The sequence below is a fragment of the Rattus norvegicus genome, chromosome 6 (genome assembly GCF_021556685.1).
Source record: "Rattus norvegicus strain SHRSP/BbbUtx chromosome 6, alternate assembly SHRSP_T2T, whole genome shotgun sequence".
Classification (NCBI taxonomy): Eukaryota; Metazoa; Chordata; class Mammalia; order Rodentia; family Muridae; genus Rattus; species Rattus norvegicus.
The window spans coordinates 44,210,271-44,221,264 of record NC_141539.1 but is presented as its reverse complement, the minus strand read 5'-3'; positions in this window follow the sequence as shown (position 1 = coordinate 44,221,264).

Below are 10,994 nucleotides of genomic sequence, written 5' to 3'. Positions count from 1 at the left end.
AGTCCTTTATAACTCTAGTTCCAAGGGAAGTGATGCTCTCTTCTTACCTATGTATAAACATAATATGCACAAATAAACATGTGAACAAAATACAAATACATATATAGTAATTTTTAAAAAATTGAAAAGAAAGTCACTGTGAATAATTTATATATTGAAGCAAAGAAGCTGGAAAGCATTCTGTGTGCTAAACAGAGTCGCCTAATTTGCATCCAAATTGCTGAAATGCGATGTATCTTCAAGAAAGTACCAGTATATTTAAACTGATTTATTTCCTATTTGATGGAGTCCTGTGCAATGAAATTTGTTATTAATTAAATCAAAATTCAAAGGATTTGTGCAATTATGCTTAATTATTTATTATAATATTTGGTATCTCAGGATAACATTGGAAAGAATTTAAAAATTAGCAAAGATCACAGAATCCTGATCCTAGTCTGTTGGTCTAGAGCCCCAGTTCTTGTACATCACACTCCACTTTCCTCCCTTGTGTTTTGTTGAATTTACTACTCATTAGTCATATTTATTAACCATTAGCTATTAATTATTCATCACAAATACCATTTGAAAACTTCTCTGTGCAATACACATGAAATAAGTAAAATACTTCACAATAGAAAGGGAAGCTTTTAACGTAGCAATTAGAGACTGTGAGTATATTCTCTTTGATGTTTTTGTTTGTTTTTTATTGGAAAATTTACTAGCAATATCTTCATGTAGCTATTTATACCAATAAAAATGCAGAAAAAACAAAGTAGCTCATGTCTTCGATTAGAGTTCCTCTCTTTTTCTTGTACATTTAAGCAAAATCAGTAGGTTCTTCATTTGATCGTAGTATTCCTTAAATACTGTTAGCTAAAGATGGCCATTTCTAATATATTTTCACAGTGTGATCCAAGAAATACCAATATCTGACTTGTATAATATTCTTCTTAAACACACCAATCATCAAATATCTGATATCCATCTTCTCAATTTGTGTATCCTACTCTGATTAGTCAGAAACATATCTACATCATATATGAATGCTCAAAGATCTTAAAAGACTATTTCAGTTGAACTTGTATTAAATGGATGTAACTTGGAGGTATTATGGATTATCGTCACAAATTGATTGATGGAGTAGATTTATTGAGCACAGCCAGTACTATGATTGAATGTGTGTGACTGTCCCTTATAATGGATATTTCTATGTTGAGCACTAATCTTTGAGCTACTGTTGTTCTTGCTAAACAGGGAGTTTCCTGATCTCCAGGATTCTCTATTAGTGGGGGTGCCAAGAGTTCTAAATCTATTCATCTCTGAAAGCTATTCTATTCATGCTCAATGTCAAGAGGCTATGCTGTGTATTTGGGGGTGTAACTTAATCTACAATCACATGGTTGCTTAATTAAAGAAAAAACTGGCAAATATCTCAAGGCCCCTTAGCAATGAGTACTGGCTTTGGAACCAGGTCTGGGCATTCGATTGTATTCATTTGTAATCTAGGGAAGATTTAAACTTCATTACTATTATTACTACTTTCGATTGAAATAATCTTAGTCTTACAAAAATCCAACAAAATAGTAACTTTACGATGTTATCAGACCTTACATTGTAAAGTTATCAAAATTAAAAATCAAAATTAGAGTCACACAAAGTTATGAACTAAACCATAGATGAGACAGATTTTGCCAGTTTTCCCCTTAACATTCCTTCATTGTATCTATTACATATCTATGGACTTGAGTTTCATGACCTAAAAAAATTTTGGCAAGCATTGTTTTAGACACTATGAGTGTTCCTTAATTGAATGTGCATGACATTTCTAGACTGAAGCCTTGATTGATCAGGAGGGATCCCATAAATAGAAAATGGCTACCTCGGGGTATGGAGTCAGGGGTACATGATGATACATTTTATTAGTCATGACAATGATCATTTTATTTACACGGAGTCTATGAAATTTCTCTGGGACACAGCTATATTTATTATTATAATAAAAGTATCCAGCTTCATTTTATTCTGAGAGGAACTTACTGTGTAGCCTAGACTGACGAACATCTCAATCCATTTTTCTAACACCTCAAGTGTTAGAACTACAGGCTTCACAACCATGGAACCTCAGATGAATGATGGCTGATAAGGATAGTAATGACAGCACAGCCATCTGAGAACAATGAGGTGGTTCCTAAATGAACTCCAGTCTTGTTACTTTACCTTCCATTGTGCTAAGTGTCTATACTGTTTTCAAGTGATGTGTCAACTCACAGTCTTACATATGGGTATTTGTTACAGATTGTAACTGCTTTTAACTAGAGATAAAATGTCGTTCAGAATGAACAAATAAATAGCAAGATAATCATTTGATAAAAATTCCTCACTTCTAAAATTAAAGGACACGGGATAGTGAGGGCTCAGGATGAAAAGGAGCCTGCTGCCAATTCTAGTGAGTTAAGTTCAATCCCTGGGACCTACATCATGGAAGGAGAGAGTCAAAATCTTGAAAGTGGGCATCCGAACTATTTGTGTATATGCACATATGCACAAAAACTGGTAAACATTAAAAATTTAAAAAGGAAATGAGATGACTTAGTCATGAAAACATAGAAAAGTTAAAGTTATGCAGATAAGTAATATAGCCAGTATAAAAGGCTAGAAATTATGTAATTCCTATATAATCACATTGAAAACTAATACTCACAGAGATATTGTCAAGAGAAGTGGTTGCCATGGATTCCGGGAAGATGTGGGAAGGACTGATGAAGCACAAGAGAGTTTGTGACTGTGAAGTCCTCAGTGTGATGATTTGCAGAGGATACATAATTTCCAATTTTCTTTTATCCACTGAACTTTAAACACTGGTAAAAATGATTGTATACACATTTCAAAGAAAATTTAATTCTAAGGTACAAAATCCTACAAGCTAATGCTGACAAGGATAATGACTCTTAATTGTAATGGAGGAGGGAAGAAGAGTGAGTGACTGAGGAGTAAATGTAAAAGGTGATGGCTCTAACTTTTTAAATCTCTATATAATAAACGGCAAGATCAATAAACACATACATAAATATTCAACAGTTTAATTGTTAAAATCATTTCCCAAGAAGATACTGATGAATTTCCTAATATGTGCTATATGTGTTGAATTTAACAGTTTATTCTCTAGAGGGCAGGTGGAGGTAGCCATGTTTCATAAGAATGGAAGAGGGCTTAAGATAAAACTTGCAACATCTAAGGAGAGACAACAAATAAAAGGTTGACTGGAGTGTCATCAGTATGAACTTGTATCTGGCTTGTAGAGATAAAGATGGATCCGTAAAGAATGGTTAAACCTAAGAGTCTACTCCTAGTCAGTATGTACACAGGACACTATGAATACTGCCTTTGTGTTTCTATTTCTGTGATAAAACACCACGACCAAAAAGAATGTGGCAGGAAGCAGCTTACATCAGCTTACAATTCTTAGGTCATACTCCACCTTGGCAGGAAGTCGGAGCAGCAATATAGATGCAGCAGAGTGCATAAACCATGATGCTTTACAAATTTATTTGCTACAGGTTGCTCATCCTGATTTTTATTTTATTTTATTTTATTTTTTCTCCATCTTTATTAAATTGGGATTTCTTATTTACATTTCCTTTTTTTTTTAAGAAAGGGTTTTGCGGTTGCCATTTATTGTGAGACATGTTCCTGTTGTACTCTTTTTTATTGTTGTTGTTTTTTTTTTCCTCCATCTTTATTAAACTGGGTATTTCAATTGTTATTACCTTTCTCTGTTTCCAGGCCAACATCCCCATAACCCCTTCGACTCCCCTTCTCTACGGGTGTTCCCCTCCCCATCCTCCCCCCATTACCATCCTCCACCCCCAACAGTCTAGTTCACTGGGGGTTCAGTCTTAGCAGGACCCAGGGCTTCCCCTTCCACTGGTGCTCTTACTAGGATATTCATTGCTACCTATGAGGTCAGAGACCAGGGTCAGTCCATGTATAGTCTTTAGGTAGTGGCTTAGTCCCTGGAAGCTCTGGTTGCTTGGTATTGTTGTTCATATGGGGTCTCAAGCCCCTTCAAGCTCTTTCAGTCCTTTCTCTGATTCCTTCAATGTGGGGTCCCATTCTCAGTTTAGTGGTTTGCTGCTGACATTGCCTATGTATTTGCCATATTCTGGCTGTGTCTCTCAGGAGAGATCTACATCCGGTTCCTGTCAGTCTGTACTTCTTTGCTTCATCCATCTTATCTAGTTTGGTGGCTGTATGTGTATGGGCCACATGTGGGGCAGGCTCTGAATGGGCGTTCCTTTAGCCTCTGTTCTAAACTTTGCCTCCCTATTCCCTGCCAAGGGTATTCTTGTTTCCCTTTTAAAGAAGGAGTGAAGCATTCACATTTTGATCATCCGTCTTGAGTTTCATGTGTTCTAGGCATCTAGGGTAATTCAAGCATTTGGGCTAATAGCCACTTATCAATGAGTGCATACCATGTATGTCTTTCTGTGATTGGGTTAGCTCACTCAGGATGATATTTTCCAGTTCCATCCATTTGCCTATGAATTTCATAAAGTCATTGTTTTTGATAGCTGAGTAATATTCCATTGTGTAGATGTACCACATTTTCTGTATCCATTCCTCTCTTGAAGGGCATCTGGGTTCTTTCCAGCTTCTGGCTTTTATTAATAAGGCTGCTATGAACATAGTGGAGCATGTGTCTTTGTTATATGTTGGGGCATCTTTTGGGTATATGCCCAAGAGAGGTATAGCTGCGTCCTCAGGTAGTTCAATGTCCAATTTTCTGAGGAACCTCCAGACTGATTTCCAGAATGGTTGTACCAGTCTCCAATCCCACCAACAATGGAGGAGTATTCCTCTTTCTCCACATCCTCACCAGCATCTGCTGTTGCCGGAGTTTTTGATCTTAGTCATTCTGACTGGTGTGAGCTGGAATCTCAGGGTTGTTTTGATTTGCATTTTCCTAATGACTAAAGATGTTGAATATTTCTTTAGGTGCTTCTCAGCCATTCGGCATTCCTCAGCTGTGAATTCTTTGTTTAGCTCTGAACCCCATTTTTTTAATAGGGTTATTTGTCTCCCTGCATTCTAACTTTGTGAGTTCTTTTTATATTTTGGATATAAGCCCTCTATCAGTTGTATCATCCTGATTTCTTATACAACCAAGAACTACTTTCTAAGTGTGGCACTGCCCACAGTGTATTTGGCACCTTGGTATCAATCATTAATCATGAATATTCACAAAACACTCATCTATGTCCAACCTAATGGAGGCACTTTACATTGAGATTCCTCTTCACAGATTACTCTAACATAGTTCTTAACCCCTAATGAGGTTACATGCCACAGCTTGAGAAACACTGCTCTAGGCAGTTCAAATAAATAAGAAAACGAAACAGGACAAGTGTGTAATGTGGAAAGGGAACAGAAAATATTTATCAAGGAAAAAAAATCACAGAAACATATGAATAAGTATTTGACAGAGTGACAATGTGACAATATAGGTTGTTATCGTTTAGTACCTGTTGTAAAAATATAAAAATGAAAAAAAGTAAGGTTGTCTTTTTCCTGCTAGGTCCAGCAGCGCAGTGCCCCGAAATATCTGCTAGATATCTTGGCAGAAACACATCCCAACTCCGTGGTGGCCCATTGTCTCCTGCCACCACACTCTCCTACACTCAAACCCCCACATGAAAGAACACACAACACAATAATCTTACATCCAATTGATAAGATATAATTGCCCACTTAAACATACAAATCCCGGTACCATCCATCCCTTGAGAACATTAATAACAACCTGTAAATAGGAAGAGCAGAATCTTAAAGTCACCTGCCATATTGTCCTGCCACGGCTTCTCTCCTTCTCCTATCTCCTGTCTCCTCCTCTCTTTTCCAGTCTCCTCCTCTTCCTTCAAACTTCTCTCCCACCCATCCTTCCTTCTCCTCCAATGACAGGCCTCCTTCTATCCTGTACTTGCCCCTCACCTGTACTTTACAAATTCAATGGGGAGAAGTTTCTGGTGAAGTCACCCGAATCCTGAGTACTGACTAGGCAGCTGTCCTTGGGGCAGTGGAATTAGCATCAGAATACAGATAACTTCAGGGCAAACCACAACAAGTACCCATTAATTCTCATCAATGTACTTCATTTAAATAATGCAGATCATGAGGAAACCGGAAGATCATGGGAGATTTACACATCTAAAACAGTCTAAAAACAAGAACATGAAAGTGTAGTAAATAAATGTTAATGATAATATAACATTATATATTCAAGTATAAATATATTGGTTGTTTTATTCAATGATTTAGCTGTATTCACATCAGAATTGGGCACAATTATTTGAGTTTTTACATAATTTTATTTCATTTTCTATTCTGGGAAATATACATACTTATAATTCACTGTGTGTCCTGAAATCAAGGTGCTAGTATTTCGGAAAAAGGTTTGTAAAGTTGTTGGGAGTTTTCAACAAGAAAATTTGCATTGATATTTTGTAGGACTTCTAGTCTAACTTTTTTACAACTAACAAATGTGTAATGAAATCCTTATAGCTTTTTACCAGTATGAAGTATTTCCTCATTTTGAATAAAAGTAATTGGGTCCTGTTATAACTATAACATTTTAGAGTAAATGAGAAATGTTATTTCTCTGCATTTTTTGTTATCAAAAAGTCTTAATAACAAGTTTTGTATAGCAAATAACTGGACCGTTACCAAGAATGTATGTAAACTCAAGGACTGAAGAGGTAAATGGCAATCCCTGTACAGAGATGACTGACTATATTGTAAGAGAGGCAGAACCATGCTTGCAAACTCTATGTATAATACAATAAGTACAAAAATGGGGGATGCAGAAAACTAGAGGAGACAAACAGACTGCAAGGAGTTGAATTCTGACATCTGTTTCATGAGGACATTCTCCTTGTATTTCTGTACATACTTGAGTCCATAACTGGATACAAGATGGTTTGTTAATATGGATACTTGATATAAGATTCAACCATAATATAAAATTTCTTCAAGATAATTTTATTTAAGGTATTGATGAATGATAAAAGATCAAAATTATAATGGTTATAAAAATAATAAATTGAGGATCTGCACAAATGGCTCAGTGGTTAAGATCACTGACTGCTCTTCCAGAGGTCCTGAGTTCAATTCCAGCAACTGCATGATGGCTCACAACCATCTGTAATGGGATCAGATGATGATGTCCTATTCTGGTGCATCTGAAGAGAGCACCAGTATACTCATCAATACAAAATAAATAAACAAACCTTTTAAAAATAATAAATTGATAATATAATGATGATGAGTCTTCTACCTGATGACTGGTGTGTGGTAGGGGGAAGAGTTATAGGCAAGACTCACAACATGTGTTCAAGTCATAATCTGCATGTCTTTAACAAAACACCCAGAAAATTTTCAGGACCTTAGGATCAACCAACAGCTATGAATCGTCTATCTGCTTGCTCAGTTTTAACTCTTCACTACCTTTGTTGACCTACCTAGCTAACAATAATTTTTGTTTTGTTTTAATTTTTATGTTTGCATATCTTTTGCTACCCAGTGGTATCTGAACTTCTTGTAGATGTTAACTGTGAATTTTCATTGTCTTAGCACAGTGCCACAATTCTGGCCCAAAGTTACATTCATTGATCATCTGCAGCTTCTGTAGAATGCATTTGAAAGAACCCATTGGTGTTTTGTTAATATATTGGGGATTAATATCGAAGCATCCATGTGTTGTTAATGGTGATGGTTCAACTCTTTGAATTGGTTAAGCAAAATAATACAAATGCTGACAACAGCAGTCTCAGAGGGCCTGACTCATGTGTAGAACTGAAAAAGAGAGAGGAATTGTCATGTAATTTGGTCCTTGGCCTCAGGTGCATGGGTACTACCACCTCAGTCTATCAGGACATGATAATATCATGTAAAGATTCCAGTCTCCACATATTTGTACACCTGTTCCTTGAATAACACAGGACTTGGTTTGTGATGCAGAAATGAACAAGTGATGTATATAAGATTAGTTCATTCTCTTACTCCAGCTTCCGTCTTTGAAGAAATCTCATAATTGATATACTCTTTTCAGTTTTCCATATAATTTCCTGTTATTAGTGTCCAACCACTGCATCAAAGAGTTTGTTTTCATAATGATTGTATCATACTTCAATTCTCATTAAAATTTTTGTCATCTCACTGACTAATCATCTTTGCATTCTATTGCATTGTATCTCTGTCTGAATTAGTTGAATATGTATTATTTTGTTTGCTAGAATAGCAAAAACAATACATAATATGATATATCAAGATTTTCAAAAGAACACAACATTGTATACTATTGAATTTCATGAAAGTATTCATACCCCCATATAGCGATTTATATTACATGATTGAATGTCTCCCCAAGATTTGGGATTTCAATAAAACAAGTACATCTGAGAGAGAAGCAGAATTAAGTGTTTTTCCTATTCGAATGGTCATCCCTAAAAGCATACACAGAAATAGCATTTAAAAGCTTAAAATAGATCAGAAATGTATATATGCATATACATATATATGTGTATATAAATGTATTTGTAAATATACATATATATATATATATAAAACAACTGACTTAAATTCATTAAGGTTATGAATTTAAAAAAAGAGCAAAGAGGGCACATTGGAGGGTTAGTTGGGGAATGAATGAAAAATATATTATGTCTAAAAATAAAAAGTGACTAAAACTATAAAACAATTATCTAATCAAAAATAGACACAATAAGGCCAAGATTCGTTCTGTAAGCAGTAACAATTAGGGGAAGAAAATTTAGCTTTTTAACTGAGACAAGTGATGCTTATAGCTGACACTTGAACTTTTCAATGAATGCACTGGGGTTTCTTTTAAACTAAGACAGAAAGCTATAATTGTATGACCACTATTTTTATACTAATCATAAGAGTGGTTGTTTCCAATATGAGTAAAACGATCTCTTTCCTCCACAACTGTGTTACTGAAATGAAAGAGGCAAGAATACATGACAAACTTGGTGCAGGTAACATTAATCTTCCCAAATCTACCACAGAGGTCACTTCATTGTAAAGTGTGCCCACAGTCCTCATTCCAAAGCATCCATATCATACATGTCTGCACAATGCTTCATATGGAGTAAGAAAATAACCGTTAGATGTTTTTTATCTGAATCTCCCTAATAAAAATGCATTCATAAATATCTTTGAAGCCTTGCTTGATGTTTAATTTAATATATTTTTCTAATAAATGGCATGACCCACAATTAGATAAAAAAAAAAACACTCCCTTTTTTCCCAACATGTAGCACAGAAGGAGAGGCACATCTGAGATTTTGAGGCAATTCTGATCTACTTAGAAATTTATAAGCCAGGTAGAAATACATAAACACTGTCTAAAATATATGTTTTCTTTTCACAAAAAATGTATTAACTTTTAGAAATTTGGAAAGATCTTTCTCTAACTACTCCTGATACTACTCCTAGTTCCTAGTTCATGATTTTATATGAGCCTCAAAACCCTGTCTAAACTTCCTCTTTGTTTGTCTAGTGTATCCTATATCATTCACCATCATGGATAGAGTCCTGGGAAAATTATACCTTCAAATGAGCCAGAACAAACACAAGTCATCAAATATAATTTCAGTAATGAACCTCAATGCTTTACAATTGAATACTTCCCCAAATGGTTACAATTTATTAATGTCAGATTAAAGGACTCTGTTCATTTTTCTAACTCAGTTAAGAGACAGTTAATGAACGTTGCTTCCTTGTCCAGACTTCTAATGACTATTTGGGGACTATGCAGACCCTGATGTGGAATGGCTCAACTAATGTCATTGGATTATTGACAAGCTTTCTCTCTGTGCACAATATGCCTCTCTATAACACCTTTTTGCTAATGAGATAGCAATTATATCACTGAGAGTTAAATGTCAAGAAACATCATCAGCTATAAGTACCATCACATCAGTTGATAAGCAAACTCTTAATTTTGTCAAATTCCTTTCTTTGGCTGTTCTCAGTGACAAATATTTCCATAATATTTAAATAGAGTTGATGGTTTTAATGGTCAGTGACAGTGATGAAAATTGGCTGGAGAAGATTACAAACAAACAAAAACACCAAAGCCAGATAAAACACCATTGGCTTTGTCATCAATTAAAAAACTTAATATTTCATTAATACATGGGTAGAGTCACCTCAACACTGACTGAAAATAGTTTACTTTTTGACCTAGGTTTATATATTCTTTTATCAACAATCCTTAAAAATGATAAGTGAAGATATATTAAAAGATTTAAACCATGAAAGGAATATTGATTATTTTTATACATGCACAGGTGTGAAGGCTTGCAGGTAAGGGCATGGTAACATCTAGTTGGTTTCACTGAAACAGACAGGAAATGATGAAAGAAGAGACCTTGTCGGTAGGGAGGTTTCTAAAGGGATGGAAGGAAAACCCCAGTCCATTCTATTTGATTTACTTTTAGAAAATTGGCTCATCCTAGAGAGTCCTACTGATCTAATTTCTCTGTTCTGAGAGTGAAGCCACTGTATTTATGAATTAAAAATGGGTGAAAATTGTCTGTTTCCATATCTAATACTTCTCCTTCTTAAGTGTGATTTTTTCACTGTTATCAATGTAATACTCACAGGAAAGGTTATACGAAGCTAACAATGAAGAACAGGCAATGCCCCAGTGTAGTTCTGCTTTCTAACAGCAATGGCTTTCAGGGCTTCAGGTGTGTACCTGGCATTTACACTGTTTAAAGTAATACAGATGAAAAATCGTCTAGTTCATTGACTTGAGTTACTGTCTAAGGAAAACATATTCATAGGGAAAAATGGGCTATTCTCTAATGTCTTTTCTCATTCTTATAGTTTGAGAGAATAACACTGACAATAATACTGGAATGGCTACATAGTCAATATTCTTTGTCTTTTTATAACTTCTCATAAAATCCTTTTAAAGCAAATAGCATTAG